General features: G+C 44.0%; 1 non-coding gene across 1 annotated transcript; it reads right to left on the bottom strand.

Moving 5' to 3' along the window:
- Nucleotides 1–17,148: 17,148 nt before the first annotated feature.
- On the bottom strand, nucleotides 17,149–17,286 carry LOC119931935. Its single transcript, XR_005452233.1, has one exon. It is a non-coding gene; the product is annotated as a small nucleolar RNA SNORA7 (small nucleolar RNA).
- Between the last annotated feature and the right edge of the window lie 923 nt (nucleotides 17,287–18,209).

The following is an 18,209-nucleotide window of genomic DNA, read 5'->3' as shown; positions in this document are numbered from 1 at the left end:
CCAGCCCAAACAGATCAATGTAGTGTTCAGGACCTTAAAAGACCATCCATTTAAAATCTGAGCTGGCCATTAGTTTGCAAATGTTTTCGGTTCAATTTATTAATTTATTGATAGTTGGGAATGAGATCAAGGGAGGAGGCTCGGAGAAAAAGAAGAAAATGATTGGGAGCCCTGGCTTCTGATTAAGTGCTGGCCTAGAGATAAAAATAGTCTTTCGAGCTGGGTTAAATGCGCTAGCCATTTATGGATGGTGTGGGAGAAGCCAGTGGTACTAATGGGAGCTGCGCCATTAATCAGAAAACAAAAGGGGCAGCTTCCAAACCTAATGACATTCCAGTTGATTTGATTATAATATGATGATTGTTTCCAACTGCCACTTTTAATTTGGTAAAAGAAATAACGTGAAATGGACCCGAGGCTCAGTGCTCCATAAAGAGTGGATATGAATTATCCAGGGACGAATCTGAAGGCACTAAAGATCCTCTGTGCATTTCAGGAATGTTGGAGAAATAGAAACGATCAGGTCTTATTGCTGCTAAATGAACTTGGAGTTCCCTGATGTGTCCTGCCCTTTCCCTAACCTTTTCTGATGTCCAATCTGTGGACTGAGTCTGCTTATTTCCTCCTAGCAGAAACGTCAATGATAAGCTGAGTAATACTAATAATGTTGGTAATAATAGTAATTGGGGAATTTGTTAAGAGCTTACTGTGTACCAGGCACTGTACTAAGCCCTGGGATGGATACAAGCAAGTCACGTTGGACACAGTCTCTGTCTCACATGGGACTGACAGTCTTAATCCCCATTTTACAGAGGGGATAACTGAGGTACAAAGAAGTTAAGTGACCTGCCCAAGGTCATGCAGCAGACAAGTAGAGGAGCTGGGATTAGAACCCAGGTCCATCTGGCTCCCAGGCCTGTGCCTCATCCATTAAGACACGCTCTGTCCCCGAATGGGAGAAAAGGCAAAAGAGTTTAGTTGAGTGATTAAAGGAGGGGGATCTATAAATGAAAGCTCACCCATATGGTTCTGAAATTGCTGCTGTCTTGCTTTGAGTGTATGGTTTTGCCAAGGGTCCAGTATAATTTTGTCTTGTAATGATAAGATTGAGGAGTTCACCACAATATGTAATCAGGGAAATACTAATGTATGTAAAGTCTCAGACTAAGTGAGAAAGATTTATCTACCATATTAACCCAGCATGGATGTTGATTAGTGTCCAGAAACTCATAGGTAGATTTCTGTGCAATCGATATTTCTCTTGTTTCTTCTCCACCTCCATTGAGGAGTGGCAGATAATAATAATAATAATGATGATGATGATGGTATTTGTTAAGCGCTTACTATGTGCCAAGCACTGTTCTAACTGCTGGGAGATACAAGGTGATCAGGTTGTCCCACGTGGGGCTCACAGTCTTCATCCCCATTTGACAGATGAGGGAACTGAGGCCCAGAGAAGTGAAGTGACTTGCCCAAAGTCACACAGCTAATTGGCGGAGCTGGGATTTGAACCCATGACCTCTGACTCCAAAGTCTAGGTTCTTTCCACTGAGCCATGTTGCTTCTCTAGGTGATCAGGTTGTCCCACGGGGGGCTCAGTCAATCCCCATTTTGCAGATGAGGTAACTGAGGCACTGAGAAGTTAAATGACTTGCCCAAAGTCACACAGCTGACAATTGGCGGAGCAGGGTTACATATGTCATTCAGGTGGGACACAGTCAGCGTCCCACATAGGGCTCACAGTCTTAATCCCCATTTTACAGATGAGGTAACCGAGGCCCAGAGAAGTGAAGTGGCTTGCCCAAGGTCATAGAGCAGACCTGTGGAAGGGCTGAGACAGACAACCTGATCACCTTGTATCTCCCAGCACTTAGAACAGTGCTTGGCACATAGTAAGCACTTAACAAATACCATCATCATCATTATTATTATCTGCCCCTCCTCAGTGGAGGTGGAGAAGAAGCAAGAGAGATATCGATTGCACAGAAATCTACCTATGAGGTTCTCAAACCTGAGAACCCAGGTTTGTCTGCCAGACCAGTGCTCTATCCACTAAGCCACACTGCTCCTCCAGTAGAGAAGGCCCTGTAGAGGAGCAGGCCTACAAGCTACTGGTAGTTCAGTCTGTCACCAAAATCATGGCCTTACCCCGGACTTCCTAGGGTTCTCAAAATGCAGAAGATACATGCTGCTGGTGTCGGAATCCTTCACAGGTTACACAGTGGGTGCACAGGAATCCCCAGAGTCAATCTGAGAGAGACAAGGGCAGATGGTCAGCTTGGAGGAGTGGGGAAAGGATTAGCTTTGCTGTGTGACCCACAGCTAGACCTCTCATTGTAAACTCTTTGAGGATAGGGATCGCGCTTATTTACTCTGTTGTACTCTCCCATGCTCTTTGTACAGTAAGTGCTCAACAATTACAACTGACTGATTGATAGAGCCATGTACATAGAATTAAAAAGTGTGCTTTGGTAACTATGCATTGTGAAGATTCCATATTATTATTATACTTTCATGGTTGTATTATGATTGTTACTATTTAATCTCATTGTGGGCCAGGAATGTGTCTGTTTATTGTTGTACTCTCCCAAGTGCCCAGTACAGTGCTCTACACACAGTAAGTGCTCAATAAATATAGTTTAATGAATAGACTTATTTTCATTATTGGAAGCTCCTTCAAGGTCCTTGATTTTGACCTTCATTGTACTCTCATAGTGTTTAGTAAAGTCTTCTGCACACAGTAGATACTGAATAAATGTTACTAACTATATTATTCAACCAAATCTAGATTATTCACAGCTGGAAGGAAGCATTTTTGGATTACTGCCTCCCAGTTTATTTTCCATTTCCAGCCAAAGTGTGTAAACACAGTCTTTGTGAAGTAGAAACACAGCAGAGGGACAAAGAGGTCCTGGTGGTTCAGGGACATCCAATCTGGTGTGTGAAAGGGATGAGGGGTGTGGTGTGTTGGGGGGACAAGTCCCTAGTGGGACTTATCTGGGATCAACACCTAAAATTGGTGTCTTTTTAATGGACTCCTCTCTCCATTCCCTTATTTGTCCTCCGGTAGAGGGGCTAAAGAACTGGGATATGACCAAAAGGAGCGATAGGATTGGAGGAAGAATTAGAGAGTCTGAATAATCTTCTCCTGGAAAACTGCAAATTGGATAGATTACAGAGATTTTGAGGGCCCATACCCATCTTCGGGGTTGTCTTGGGCAGCCAACAGCACATAATCTATAGTCTCTAATGACCTGGATTTTCACAGCACTTTAGGCACTGTAGCCACACTGTCACTCTCTCTCAACTTTCCAGTTGTCTTCCTGGCTCTTTGACAATGGCCCAGCATATCTCTCTCTCTCTCTCTCTCTCTCTCTCTCTCTCTCTCTCTCCCCCCCCCACTATCTTTCCCCACTCTCTTCCTCTCTCTCTCCATGCTCTCTATCCCCTCATGCTTTCTCTCCCCCCACTCTCTCCCCACTCTTCCTCATCTCTCTCTCCCTCATCTCTCTTCCCTCTCTTTCTCCTCTCCCCATCTTTTTCCCTCCCTCTCTCCCTATTTTCCCTCTCTTTCTCCTCTCTCTCCTTTTCTCTCCTCTCCTCTCCTGCTCTTCTGTTCTCTTCTGTTCTCTCCTCTCTCTCTCTCTCTCTCTCTCTCTCTCTCTCTCTCTCTCTCTCTCTCTCTCTCTCTCTCTCTCTCTCTCTCTCTCTCTCTCTCTCTCTTCCCCCCTTCTCCCAACCCTCGGCTCTCCCTCTCTCTCTCTCCCTCTCTCTCCCAGTTGTTTCCCAGCCATAGGCTGGTGAGCCCCATAATAAGCTCAGATAGATGAGTGTGTGTCCCATCTCCATTAACATGACTGTGCAGGCTAATGATGGGACCCCCTGCCAGCTTCCGCTTGTTTTCTGTTGATTGTTATGTAATGTTCGGCAGCAGGAGGTAAATTCCTCTCCAATTTCAAGACCCGTTACAGCGCATGAACCCCACTGTGGGAAGTCACGGTGATTGAGCTTTTGAGGCGAGTCCCATGCTGCTAACTATAAATCAGGCCTATTATATACTCCAACCGACAGCCAGAAATCCTTTGTACTGTACATGGCACAGCAGAGTCTTGGAGCTGAACACCAGTTCATTTCACATCCCTCAACGGTCGCTGCCTTGCAGGGTTGTTCTTTTTGTTGTTGTTTAAATTTGGTGGGATGTTTGTGCTCATGAAGATAAAGGGACTTAGCCCGGCTCATAGCTGGAAATCTTTTGCATGCACAGGCTGGGGCCTTAGCTTTGCCCTGCAGGATCTACGTTGCAGTGTGTCACAGATTTCTTCTTCTCTGAGGATTATGGATTGGGTTTTGCCCAAGTCTCCCCACTCCTCATAAACCTCCAATGGCTGCCCATTCCACTCCGCATCAAGCAAAACCTCCTGACTATTGCTTTGAAGTAGCTCTCTCCCTGTTCCCAATCTTTGCTCCTCTCCCAACTATAACCCATCCAGCTTGCTTTGTTCCATTAATGCCAACCGACTCTCTCTCTCCCTCTCCTTCCCACTTGGGAGTCCCTCCCCCTTCACATCTGGCAGACTACTGATCTCCCCATCTTCCAAACGCTTCTCAAATTCCATCTTCTTCAGGAGGCCTGAACCAAAGTGCTGAGGGGCTGAAGGTGGGGTGAATATAAAGGGCTTAAAGAGTATAGATCTAAGTGCACAGGTGATGCAGAAGGGAAGTGATCCTAGAGCATTTCTTGGTTTGGTGGGGACAATTTGGCTTTATCTTGCTCCAATGCCATTTCACTTCCCTCCCAGGCCTGAGCGTACTCTTTCCTCGTGTCCAAATTACAGGCAAACCCTGGTGACTGGAGTTGAAGCAGAGATAGTCTGAGCACTGAACTTTTTAAATAAAAAGACATGAAAGCTTGTGGTTCAGCGTTAGTACTCATCTGGGGGACAGGCCAGTTGAAGCCAGCCTTTTTCTATTATTAAGTGCTGTAGAGTCATTTAGGATTCATAGCAACTCTATGGATATAATTTCTCCGGAATGTCCTTGTCCTCTGCCATAACTGCAACCCTTCTAACGGGTCTTCCGTTATCACTGTTATGAAACCAGACTGCCCAGTATAAACCTAGACAGTCAGCCACCCCAGACCAGTGTTAGTGTCAGAAGGAAATCTGTACAGGCTGAATAAACCAAATCTCAATTTTTGTATCGTTTTTCGGTCTAGGAAACAGGGCTAATGTTTAAATGTTTCTTCTGTGGCTCTGTGTGTGTATGTGTGCTCATAGGCCAGTCCATGCTGAGCTCACTCATTCATTCATACATTCAATTGTATTTATTGAACTCTTACCATGTGCAGAGCACTGTACTAAGCGCTTGGGAAGTACAAGTTGGCAACATATAGAGACGGTCCCTACCCAACAATGGGCTCACAGTCTAGAAGCTCAGCTAATAATAATGATAATAATAATAATGATAATAGTGGTATTTGTTCCGCTCTAACCCTGTGCCAGACAACTGGGGTAGATAGAACAGATCGGACACAGTCTCTTTTTCAATAAGGCTCTCAGTCTTAAACTCATTTTACAGATGAGGTAACTGAGGCACAGAGAAGTTCAGTCACTTGCCCAAGATCATACAGCAGATAATGGTGGAGCTGGGATTGGAACCCAGGTCCTTCTGATTGACAGGCCCAGGCTCTATCCACTATACCATGCTGCTTCCCTCCACAGGAGATCAGAGCAAATCAAGGAAGGAGGACTAAATATCCCCCACATCTCTTTCCTGGATACATGTTAGCCAGGCAGAAGACCAGCAACAGAGCGAGGCAGGCCAGGAGGCTTCTTTCCAGAACCCAAATGAGTTTGGCTGTGTCCTGTCCCAGCCAGTAGCAAAGGCTCCATGGTTCACATGGGTGGGGCCTGGCCTGTGCAGAACACTGGGGTTAGGATGCTCCCATCCACCCATCACTGCCAGGGGACTGTTTCGGCAACTCTTGCTGGTTTCTCCACCAGGATTCCCAAGAATTCAGATCCAGGAATTCCACAAAAATGGGAAGGGATAAAAGTAGCAGAGGGAAACTCCACCTCATGGTATTACCACTGCATGAAGATGTTCTATTGGCCAATTGGGTTGGAAGGAGAAATGTTGGGGACCATCAGATCCTGCAGTTCCCCCAGACTGATGGAAGATGACTTACAGTAGTCCAGGTACCCAGCTCGCGCTCTTCGCTCCTCCGAATTCACCTTCTAACTGAACCTCAGTTTCTCATCTGTAAAATGGGGATTAAGATTGTGAGCCCTAAGAGGCAAAGGGACTGTGTCCAACCTGACTAGTTTGTATTTACCCCAGTGTTTAGAGCAGTGCCTGGCATGTAGTTAACACTTAACACATACCATAAAAAAAACCAAATTAACCTTGCTCACCACTTGTCTAACTACGACTCTTTGCTCACTACTGTTTCAATACTGTTACTCACCTACTGTTTCACTGCTTCCAAGAAGCCTTCTCCATATAACACCATTATTTTGCATTATGTCATCAGTCTCTCCCTAGCACTGAAGAAGTTTATTCCCACTGCCTGCATATATTGCCAAAAATAGATTCAATAGACTGTAAGTTCATGTGGGCAGGGAACATGTTTACCAACTCTGATATATTGTACTCTCCCAAGCACTTAGGACAGTTAGTGCTTGATAAATGATTGACTGATTGATTGATTTCAGCTGGTGCAATCTTTAACTGTATGTTATTTCCTTGCTCTCCCTCTTAATTCTACCATTTGAAAATCATTTCTGTTTGTCTTTTTCCCCAGTTAAATTCTAAGCTCCTTGTGTGAGTCATATTCATGTTGGATGGTGAACCCATCCAAGTGCTTAGTGCAATGTTTACATTCAGGTGCTTAATAAATGCCACTAATTAATCATTTTCATTTTGTTCCTATTTTCTGCATGGTATATTTAGTCCTTGTCCTTTATGCCAATGTAGTGTTTCATTGCTCCTGATATGCCTGTCTCTTGTGCCCCCCTTCAGTCTTCTATATTCATTGATCGAGATACCTCCCAGGGTTCCGTGTCTAATTTCCACCTGTCTACTCTTTCCAGGCACTGGGTACAGTGCTCTGCACAAAGTAAGCACTTAATAAATAATATTAATAACTACTGTTGTTCTCTATTGGCTCTACGAATCTGCGTTTTGAGCTTCTTGTCTGGGAGGTGGTGCTGATAGAAGAACGAGAAAGGCCTAACTACTAAGTCTGTAAATTGTGTTATAAGAGCACTCAAGGTAGATCTGTCCTACTGTCCTCTCAGGACAATGATGTATGATTGGAAAAGTGGTCCCCAGTGAGGCCCACCACATGGCTCAGTCGTAAGATGGGCAGGAAGCTATCTCTCCATGGTAAATCATGACTCCGCCTGGGCAAAAGTTTATTTCCGCAGAACCGCCCTTCATCTGAATCCTTTGCGGTGGACTAATGGCTTCCGAGACTTTTCCAAAGTGTCAGAGAATTAGGCCAGACTCAGGTCTTTGCCAGCTCAAAGCAGGAAGCCACCGCTCTTGTTATTAATAATAATAGTAATGATAATTATTGTGATATTTGTTAAGTGCTTGCTATGTGCCAGGCACTGTACTCAGTGCTGCAGTAAATACAAAGTAATAGAGTTGAACACAGTCCCTGTCCCATGTGGGGCTCACGGTCTCAATCCCCATTTTACAGATGAGGTAACTGAAGCAAAGAGAAGTGAAGTGACTTGCCCAAGGTCACACAGCCGACAAGTGGCAGGGCTGGGATTAAAACCGATGACCTTCTGACTTCCAGGTCTGTGGTCTTTCCACTACGTCATACTGCCTCTCATCACTTAGGAAGATGTTTTTCTTAAATTGGATTGTTCTTTGGGTAGGAAGTAATGGGTTTTTCCTCTCAGGTTGGATTGCTCTTTAGGCAGGAAACAATGCTTCCTTGTTGGAATATCTTCCTAATACAAGAGAAAGCTCCACGTTCAAATCCTCTCTGTGAAATAGGTATCATTGTCATTTTCGTGTCTTTTTTTAAAAATGATGTTTGCTAAGCATTTACCATGTACCAGGCACTGTACAAAGTTCTGGGATAGATTAAAAAGATGAACACAGTCCATTGTCCTACACAATCTTCACTCCCATTTTACAGATGAGATAAGTGAGGTAAAGAGAAGTTGAGACACACAGCAGACAAGTGGCAGAGACAGGATTAGAACCCAGATCTTCTAACAGACTTGTAGTCTTTCCACTAGGCCACACTGCTTCCCCGAGTCACTAGTTATTAGGCTGAGAGAAGATGTTGTGACTGATTTAATTCTTCTCCAAGGGCCTAATTCAAGCTTTGCATTTCCCAAGCTGGCATATAACAGGGCGTTCCCCATGAGGACTTGACTTCCTGTCTCTCAGAGGCAGAAACAATTACAATAAAGGGACGGGCTCTGTACACCTTAAACACTTTGATACTCACCCCAGACCCGCAAAACTTATTCTTATACACTATCATTTCCCTTATCCCTAATCTATTTCAACATCTGTCTCTCCCTATAAATTATTACCTCCTTGTGGACAGGGACCATGTCTACCAACTCTGTTGTTTTGTCCTTTCCCAAGCACTTAGTGCAGTGTTTTGCACACAGTAAGTGCTCAGTAAATGACAATGACTGATGGATAGAAAATTCCACATGCTGCCTTCTGAATGATTTGAGGAACTAAAAGTGTTCCATGTCATCCCATTTAATTCAGTCAGTGGAGCATCCTTGGTTGGCAGTGGAACAGGGACAGTAGTCCTTGATGGACTCTATTTATTCCTTTTAGTTTAAAAGGAAGAACTGGTTTTATTTTGGTTTGCAGTCTTAATTCACCCCTCCCTCAGCCCTAAAGCACTTACGTACATATCCATAATGTACTTATAGTAATATCTGTCTCCCTCTCTAGACTGCAAACTCACTGTAGGCACAGAACGTGTTTAACAACTCTTTTATGTTGTACTCTCCCAAGTACTTAGTACATTGTTCTGCAAACAGTAAGCACTCAATAAAAATGATTGATTGGCTGTTTACCAGAGCTCCTCTTTCTGATTCCCTAGTGAATATTTACAATCACATGAGGAAAGTGTGGCGTGATGGTCTGTGCTTGTGGGGTGAAATTCCCGCTTCTGTTTCCTCTTTGGTCTTGGGTGACTTGGGTTCAACAGTTTTTGTCCTGTGCTCTACCAACCCTGAGTCAGGATTCAGGATGCTGGCTTCATTAGCTCCTATTCTTCTTTCTTGGTAGTTTAGAACTGAAGTCTCTCATCTTCTCAAATCTAACAACATTCAGGCCCATCCATGGGTGGTCCAGACTTTGGGTCCCCAGAATAATAATAATGATAATAATTATCATTATTATTATTATGGTATTTTTTAAGTGCTTACCATGTGCCAGGCACTGTATTAAGTGCAGGGGTGGATGAAAGCAAATTAGGTTGAACACAGTCCCTGTCAATGTGGGGCTCACAGTCTCCATCCCCATTTTACAGATTAGGTAACTGAAGCCCAGAGAAGTGAAGTGACTTGCCCAAGGTTACACAGCAGACACATGGTGGAGTCAGGATTAGAACCCATGATCTTCTGACTCCCAGGGCTGTGTTCAATCCACTACTCCATGCTTCCATGAGGAAATTAGAGCTCATTTGTGTGGAAACCAGTGTTTAATTTTACCTGGTAAGGGGTCTGATTTCTAAAAGCCAGCATTTCTCCCAGTGATGAATAATCTTCTTTCAGGGTCCTTGAGATTGGGCCATTGGACTGTAAGCTCAATGTGGGAGGGGAATGTGTCTGTTATATTGTTGTGCTGTACTCTCCCAAGGGCTTAGTACAGTGTTCTGCACATCTTAAACCCTCAATGAAAGTGATTGACTGACCAATTATCTGTAATTATTTAGGGGTCTGTCTCCCCTGCTAGCTTTTAAATTCCTTGAGGCAGGGATTATGTCTAACCCACAAAGTATACTTTGCTCACTGCTCTCCCACTTTCACCTCCTTATTTTGGAACTCTCTCCCTCCTAACACTGAAAACTCTCCTGAAAGCCCACCTCTTCCAAAAGCCTTCCCCAGTTAATGCCAGTAACCCAAGTAAAATAGACCCATTATCTGTCTCTAAAGCTTATATTCTCGTGCTCAACAACTACCACAATTGTTATTTCTTGGCACATAGTAAGCGCTTAACAAATACCATTATTATTATTATTACTAATAGCCATCTTAGTGTACGTTTAATATTTTTTGTGATTGCACTGTGTACACACACACACACACACACACGTATATATAAAATGTCTGTTTCCCCAGAGATACTTACAATTCTTAGCTTTTTGTCGACAGAGAATATGTCACTCCTTTGTTTCAAACTTCTCAGGCACTTAATAAAATGTATTTGACTGAATGAACATTCAATTAATTAATTGAGATATTTGTGGAACACTTGCCTTGAGCCAGATGGCGTGGTAAGTGCTGGAATAGATTCAAGGTAATTAGATTGGGCAGAGTCCCTATCCCACACCAGGCTCACATCCTAAGAGTGAGGGACAACACTTATTTAAGCTGTATTTTATAGGCGAGGAAACTAAGGCACTGATAGTTAAATGACTTGTCCGAGATCATACAGCAAGCAAGTGGTGGAGTCAGGATTAGAACCCAGGTCTTCTGACTCCCAGTCCTATGTTCTTTCCACTAGACCCTCTGCTTCTCATCAGTGCTCAATAAATGCTATTACTACTACTACTACTACTACTACTACTACTACTAGTATTACTCCTGCCAGCAGCATTGCTAGTTGTCCTGTCCATTTGGGATGCTCCCTTATTTCATACCCCCTCTAGACTCTAAGTTCACTGTGGGCAGAGAATGTGTCTGTTGTTTGTTATATTATACTCTTCCAAGAGGGCAGGGGAAACTGGCAAGAGTCACATGTCAGAATTCTCAAAACTGAAATCTGTAAACCCAACCCTCAAGGGGCTGACTTTGGAAATTCTTGGCAGGAGCTAGCGCACTTTGTAGAGGGAATAACTACTCTTAGGATCAGTATTTTAGCTTGGGGAAGTCTGCCCATCCTTGATAAGGTTTTTAAGTTACTAGCAATATGGCACTGGTAGTGAGATGACAAAAAAAACAAAACCCCCCCAAAACCCCTCTTCTCTCCAAGTCCTTAGAGAAGAACAGAGGCTTAGTGGAAAGAGCTTAGCCTGGGAAGGCAGGAGATTTGGGTTCTAATCCCAGCTGCTATTTTCTGGCTGTGTGAGCTTTGACAAGGCACTTAACTCCCCCTTTAAACTGTAAACTCATTGTGGGCAGGGAGCACATCTATTAACTCTGTTGTAGTGTACTCTCCTAAGTGCTTAGTACAGTTTTCTACCCACAGTAAGTGCTCAATAAACATGATCGATTGATTGACTTGATGCCTCAGAATCCTCATCCCACATCCTGTGTCATAATAATGGTCTTTGGGGAAGGCTGCTATTCTCCCAAGTGTCAAATTCAACACCAATTCAGAATGAAGAACTCAAAGGAAGCCAAAGGCTGGATGTGCAGATGGCAGTGAAACAGTTCATAAGAAGTTAAAAACCACCATAACCTAGAGAAAAGTTCCCAGCTTCAGAATGTGCATCAGATAGCATATGCTTCTAAACTTCCTATCCACCTGTGTTCTATTCCTGGCTCTGTCACCTCCCTTCTGTGTGATCTTGGGCAAGGCACTTAGTTTCTCTATGCCTCGGTTTCCTCATCTATATAACGAGGATGAAAAGCCATTTCTCCTTCTTCCTTAGACTGTGAACCCCATATGGGACAGGAGCTGTATCTTACCTTTTTGTACTGTATCTACCCTAAGCTCAGTATAGCAGTTGGCACATAGTAAGCACGTAACAAATTACTGTTATCGGTATAACTGTTATTATTAATAATAATTATTACTATTATAACATGGTCCTCCCTCTTTCTAATTTAGAATCTCCAAATATAACCCATATGCTCTTTTCTCTACCCTGATTTTACAAGGGTAAAACATTAACAAGTGTATTTTACCAGCATCAAGTTTGATAGTTTTATCTGTTATTTCAAAGAGCCCAAAAGGATGTATACATTTCTCCATGCCTGAAAGCAATGCAGAAAGACCCTGTGCAACTGAACACTGTACTTGCAGAGAGACCTGAAAATACCAATGTTTGGTAGGACACTTTTTAAATTTAATTTCAGACTGGATTTTGCAATGGAATTATTGCCCGCCTTCCTGGCTCCCCAATGCAAACAGCAATCCTCGAAAAAGCAACATTTATTAAATAAGGAGGGTTACAATATCAATGGGAAGTTATCATGCAATAACCTTCTATTGATTGGTGTATCGTAAGTAATGAAATCAACTGGAATATTATTTATTAAACATATTGATTAGCAAAAAATAATTTGCAAGGGAGGGAAGACTACTTCGAATGGTTATTGTTTATTTCTATAGGCACAGAGGGTTCGCCTTTTTTTATTGCTGATCGAGAGTTTAGCACAGAGATGCAAATAGACGGGCTCTGTTTTTGCAGGCCTAGGGTGCTGTGTTCTCATTTTAGAACAGCTAGAGGAAAGTGAAGAAAACAAGGATATATTGGTGGGCTTTAGAATGTGTCCTTTCTGCCTGAAATGTTTTTACAGATCCTCATTTTCAAGTAGCAACACCCCAGCTGCTTCGAAACATCCCATCCAACCCTCTCTCTCTTCCATGGGGTCTTCCCGCCAAGCTAGCTCTCTTCTTCCCTTCAAAGCCCTACTGAGAGCTCACCTCCTCCAGGAGGCCTTCCCAGACTGAGCCGCCTCCTTCCTCTCCCCTTCCTCCCCCTCCCCATCCCCCCGCTCTTACCTCCTTCCCCTCCCCACAACACCTGTATATATGTTTGTACATATTTATTACTCTATTTTATTTGTACATATTTATTCTATTTATTTTGTTCTGTTAATATGTTTTGTTTTGTTGTCTGTCTCCTCCTTCTAGACTGTGAGCCTGCTGTTGGGTAGGGACCCTCTCTATATGTTGCCAACTTGTCCTTCCCAAGCGCTTAGTACAGTGCTCTGCACACAGTAAGTGCTCAATAAATACGATTGACTGAATGAATGAATGAACCCTGCTTGATGCTAAGCATTTCAATTTGTCCAGCTCTCCAAAATTTATTTAACTCTAAATCATTCATTCATTCATTCAATCGTATTTATTGAGCGCTTACTGTGTGCAGAGCACTGTACTAAGCGCTTGGGAAGTACGAGTTGGCAACACATAGAGACGGTCCCTACCCAACAGCGGGCTCACCGTCTAGAAGGGGGAGACAGAGAACAAAACAAAACATATTAACAAAATAAAATAAATAGAATATTCATTCATTCATTCATTCAATTGTCTTTATCGAGCACTTACTGTGTGCAGAGCTCTGCACTAAGCGATTGGGAAGTACAAGTCGGCAACACACAGAATCGTAAGCCCATGGCTCTGTTGCTTGACTTTCAGGAATCTGGGCCTTCCATTCCTGGTCCAAGGAGCCTGAAGGCTGAAAAGCCCATATAAGTGGTAGGTGACGTTAGCCAGGCTCATCCCAAACTTCTCAAAACAGCAACAGGAAAAAATCCCGGGAAAAGGCACAAACCCAGACCCAATGACTTAAGCATGCCAGCAGGGGTCAGCATCATGCCCTGGATTCCTGAAAATCCCACTAGGCTACACGAGGAGAAATCCATAAAAATATCAGAAAACAGGCCTTTAGGCCAGGATCGGGGCAAATAAGTAGCAGGAATCCAGATAACAGGGGAAAAAAAAAGGCACCCGAGGTCCCAGCCAGCGAGAGAAAATACAACCAGTCCCACAACACTGAGACATCATTATATTCTTTTCATCATCATCATAATAATGAGGGCATTTGTTAAGCACTTACAATAATAATAATAATAATAATAATGGCATTTATTAAGCGCTTACTATGTGCAGAGCACTGTTCTAAGCGCTGGGGAATTTACAAGGTGATCAGGTTGTCCCACGTGGGGCTCACAGTCTTCATCCCCATTTTACAGATGAGGGAACTGAGGCCCTGAGAAGTTAAGTGACTTGCCCAAAGTCACACAGTTGACAAGTGGTGGAGCCGGGATTTGAACCCATGACCTCTGAGTCCAAAGCCCGTGCTTTTTCCACTGAGCCACGCTGCTTCACTATGTGCAAGCGCTCATGTGCCAAATTCATGCCCCTGGAATTCTGGAAAGAAACAGTATTATTCAGCCACTTCCTGATGAGGAATAAGCCTGGGGTGGCTAGCCAGGAGGGATTGCAGTGTACAAGCACTGTTCAAAGCACTGGGGTAGATACAACATAATCACATTGTCCCACGTGGGGCTCACAGTCTTCATCCCCATTTTATAGATGAGATAACTGAGGCCCAGAGAAGTTAAGTGCCTTGCCCAAGGTCTCACAGCAGACAAGTGGCAGAGCCGGAATTAGAACCCGTGTCCTCTGACCCCCAAGCCCAGGTTCTTTCCACTAAGCCACGCTGCTTCTCTATAATAATAATGATAACGGTCTTTGTTAATTGCTTACTACATGCCAAGCACTGTTCTAAGCACTGGGGTAGATACAAGGTAATCAGATTGTCCCACGTGGGTCTCCCAATCTTAATCCCCATTTTACAGATGAGGTAGCTGAGGCCCAGAGAAGTGAAGTGACTTGCCTGAGGTCACACAGCAGACAAGTGATGGAGTCAGGATTAGAACTCACATTCTTTGACTCCCAAGCCCGGGGTCTTGCCACTAGGCCATGCTGCTTCCTAGACTTTGAGCCCCTCTAAGGTTAGAATCCATGCCCATTTCTCACCTGTATACTCTTTCCTGACATTCAGTACACCCATAAATACTCTTACTACTACTACTCTGCCATTTCCCCTACCTAAGTTTCATTTTAATATCCATTTGCCTGTCTAGACTGTAAGCATCATGTGGCCAGGGACCTGTCCACCCAGTCTATAGTACTGTGCTCTCCCAAGGGCTTTGCACAGTGCTTTGCATGCCGTAAATGCTCGATAAACATGATAACGTCCTTGGAGCTGGGTTGTCATGCTGAGGATTGGGAAAGGAAAGAAATGCACTATACAGTACGACTGCTTTGGGAAGCAGTGTGGCATAGTGGAATGATTTGGGGACCTGGGAGCCAGAGAATGTGGCTTCTAACCCTGGCTCTGTCCCTTATCTGCTCTATGACCCTGGACAAGTCACTTAACTTCTCTGTGCCTCAGTGTCCTTATCTCTAAAATGGGGATTAAATAGCTGTTCTCCTTCCTACTTAGACCATAAGCTCCATGTGGAACAGGGACTGTATCTGAACTAATGATCTTGTGTCTACCCCAGTGCTTAGTAGAGTGCTTGGCCCATGGTAAGCACCTGAGAAATATTACAGGGATTACTGCTATTTTTGATACCAAAGATGGGGAGAGCAGAGGTAAAGAGTTGGGTCCCAAGATCACAGGCAGGCAATCCTCCATACAAGGGTTATATCTGCAGTCCCAGAAGCCTCTAGGTGAACAGCAGAGGCCATGGGGAACGTCAGTGTCTGCTGCTTTAAGTGCAAAGAAGAGAGCAGCCTGGAATTCTGGAAAGAAACAGCATTATTCAATCAATCAATCATATTTATTGAGCACTTACTGTGTGCAGAGCACTGTACTAAGCGCTTGGGAAGTACAAGTTGGCAACATATAGAGACAGTCCCTACCCAACAGTGGGTTCACAGTCTAAAAAGTGGGTTCACAGTCTAAAATTCACAGTCTATTCAGCCTCTTCCTGGTGAGGAATAAGCCTGGGGTGGCTAGCCAGGAGGGATACATCTGCCCTGGCTCCTGTCTGAGAGGGCCAGTAGCTGAAGTGAAACATATCAAACTGGGAAATTGTAAGCTTAGTAACTACGTTACCAGTTATGATAAATAAATGACACATATTGTGCCACATAATAATGGAGTCTGTTCTTGCTCTGGCAAAATAGCCAGCCAATAGAAGGTGCTATGGTCCCTGAGGGTTTGAGAGAGATCTGCACTAACTCAAGGGCCCCATGTCAAGGAGGGAAGGAGTTAAGACAGGGAATCAGGAGGAGGATCCTGTAGACTGTGTTCTCGTTATCAGTGATTGTATTTACAAACTCTGGAGAAGCAGCATGGCTTAGTGGATAGATCAGGAGCCTGGGAGTTAGAAGGACCAGGGTTCTAACCCCAGATCTGACCCTTGTCTGCTGTGTGACCTTGAGCAAGTCATGTTATACATCTGTGCCTCAGTTACCTCATCTGTAAAATAGGGATTAAGACTGTGAGCCCCATGTGGGACAGGAACTGTGTCCCATCTGATTAACATGTATCCACCCCAGTGCTTAGAACAATGTTTGGCACATAGTAAGCACTTAAGTACAATTATTATTATTTTATTATTATTCTATGACCCCCTCACCTGCGGATAACACTAAACCAAGACACCCCTGGGGAATTTGGATGGCATCCTTGGCCATGATGAGAATTCACTTTGAAATTTTTGAAAGCATTTTGGGAATGCCCTCCACTGTTTAGTCTTCCTTCATATCCTTATTTTCATTTACACAACACATCTGGGGCCACATATTCAGAAAGAACAGGAGAGGCCACCATTTCCTGTCTGCTTCTGATTCCTTGGAAGTTGGAAAGATACTCTAATACTGCTCACGTGCAAACAGCACCTCTTGGTTTGCAAATCCCATCTTCACTAGGACAGGCTGGTGGTTTTTGACTCAGAATCTAAGCCAATACTTTGCTGAAGAAGAACCACCCTGTTCTCAGAAGCTGCCCTCAAAGTCCACCTGGCAGGTATGTCAGGTTAGTTTGAGCTACATTTTGAGCTCCTTTAAAAGTTTTTCCTCTACCTTGTCTTATGCTGTCGTATTCGACCCATAGCAACTCCATGGACACATCTCTCCCAGAACACCCCACCTCCATCTGCGATAGTTCTGGTAGTGGTTCCATAGAGTTTTCTTGGTAAAAATATGGAAGTGGTTTACCACTGCCTTCTTCCGCACAGTAAACTTGAGTTTCGGCCTTTGACTCTCTCCCGTGCCGCTGCTGCCCAGTGCAGGTGAGTTTTGACTTGTAGCAGATTGCCTTCCACTCACTAGCCACTGCCCAAGCTAGGAATGGAATGGGCAGGCCTCTGCTGGACTCTCCCTCCGGTAACCGAGACTGGTAGAGTCCTGGAAACTCTCCAGGTGAGATCCTGAGAGGGGTTTCCTCCACCTGCTCTAACATTAATCTCCCTTCAATCAAAGACATTCATTGAGCGCCTACTTTTATCTCGCAGCCGACCTCTCTCCCACATCCTCCCTCTGGATGGGAACACCCTCTCTCCTCATATCCGAGAGACAATTACTCTCCCCCTCTTCAAAGCCATATTGAAGGCACATCCCCTCCACGGGGCCTTCCCTGACTCAGCCCTCCTTTCCTCTTCTCCCATTCCCCTCTGTGTCATCCTGACTTTCTTCCTTTATTCATCCCCCATCTCAGCCCCATGTCACTTGTGTACATAGCTTTAATCTATTTATGTATTTATTTAGTTATATTGTCTGTCTCCCCTTCTAGACTGTAAGCTCATTGTGGTCAGGGAATGTGTCTGTTTATTGTTGTATTGTACTTTCCCAAGGACTTAGTACAGTGCTTTCAACTGAATACGATTGAATGAATTCATTCTCATCTTATGAAATCTCTCTCCCGTTCCCTCCTCCCCTCCTTAACTTCCATCTTCAACCGCTCACTCTCCACTAGTCCACTGGTTCCTTCCCCTCTGCCTTCAAACATGCCCATGACATGACAAGAGCAATATATTAAGCTCTAGAGAGAGCATAATAAACATGATCCATGCCCTCAAGGAGTTTGCAATCTAGTGGGTGAGACAGACACTAAAAACGTTTGCAGAAAGGAGGAAGAGGGAAAGGGGAATAGGGACATGAGTAAATGTTTAAGGAAGAAGGTAGGAAAACTAACCACATAAGTGCTTTGAGTGGTTGTGAGTACTTAGGTGGTGCAGAAATGCTGATGCGGCAGTAGGGGGATATAAAATGGGGACATTGGGAATTAATCGGGAAAGGTCTTTTGGAGGAAATGTGTTTGCGAGGGCTTTGAAGATGGGGAGCATTGTAGCCTGTGGGATTTG

Source organism: Tachyglossus aculeatus, chromosome 8 (assembly GCF_015852505.1).
Source record: "Tachyglossus aculeatus isolate mTacAcu1 chromosome 8, mTacAcu1.pri, whole genome shotgun sequence".
NCBI classification, from domain to species: Eukaryota; Metazoa; Chordata; class Mammalia; order Monotremata; family Tachyglossidae; genus Tachyglossus; species Tachyglossus aculeatus.
Note: the sequence above shows the minus strand (reverse complement) of the source record. Positions and strands in the feature narration are given on the sequence as shown.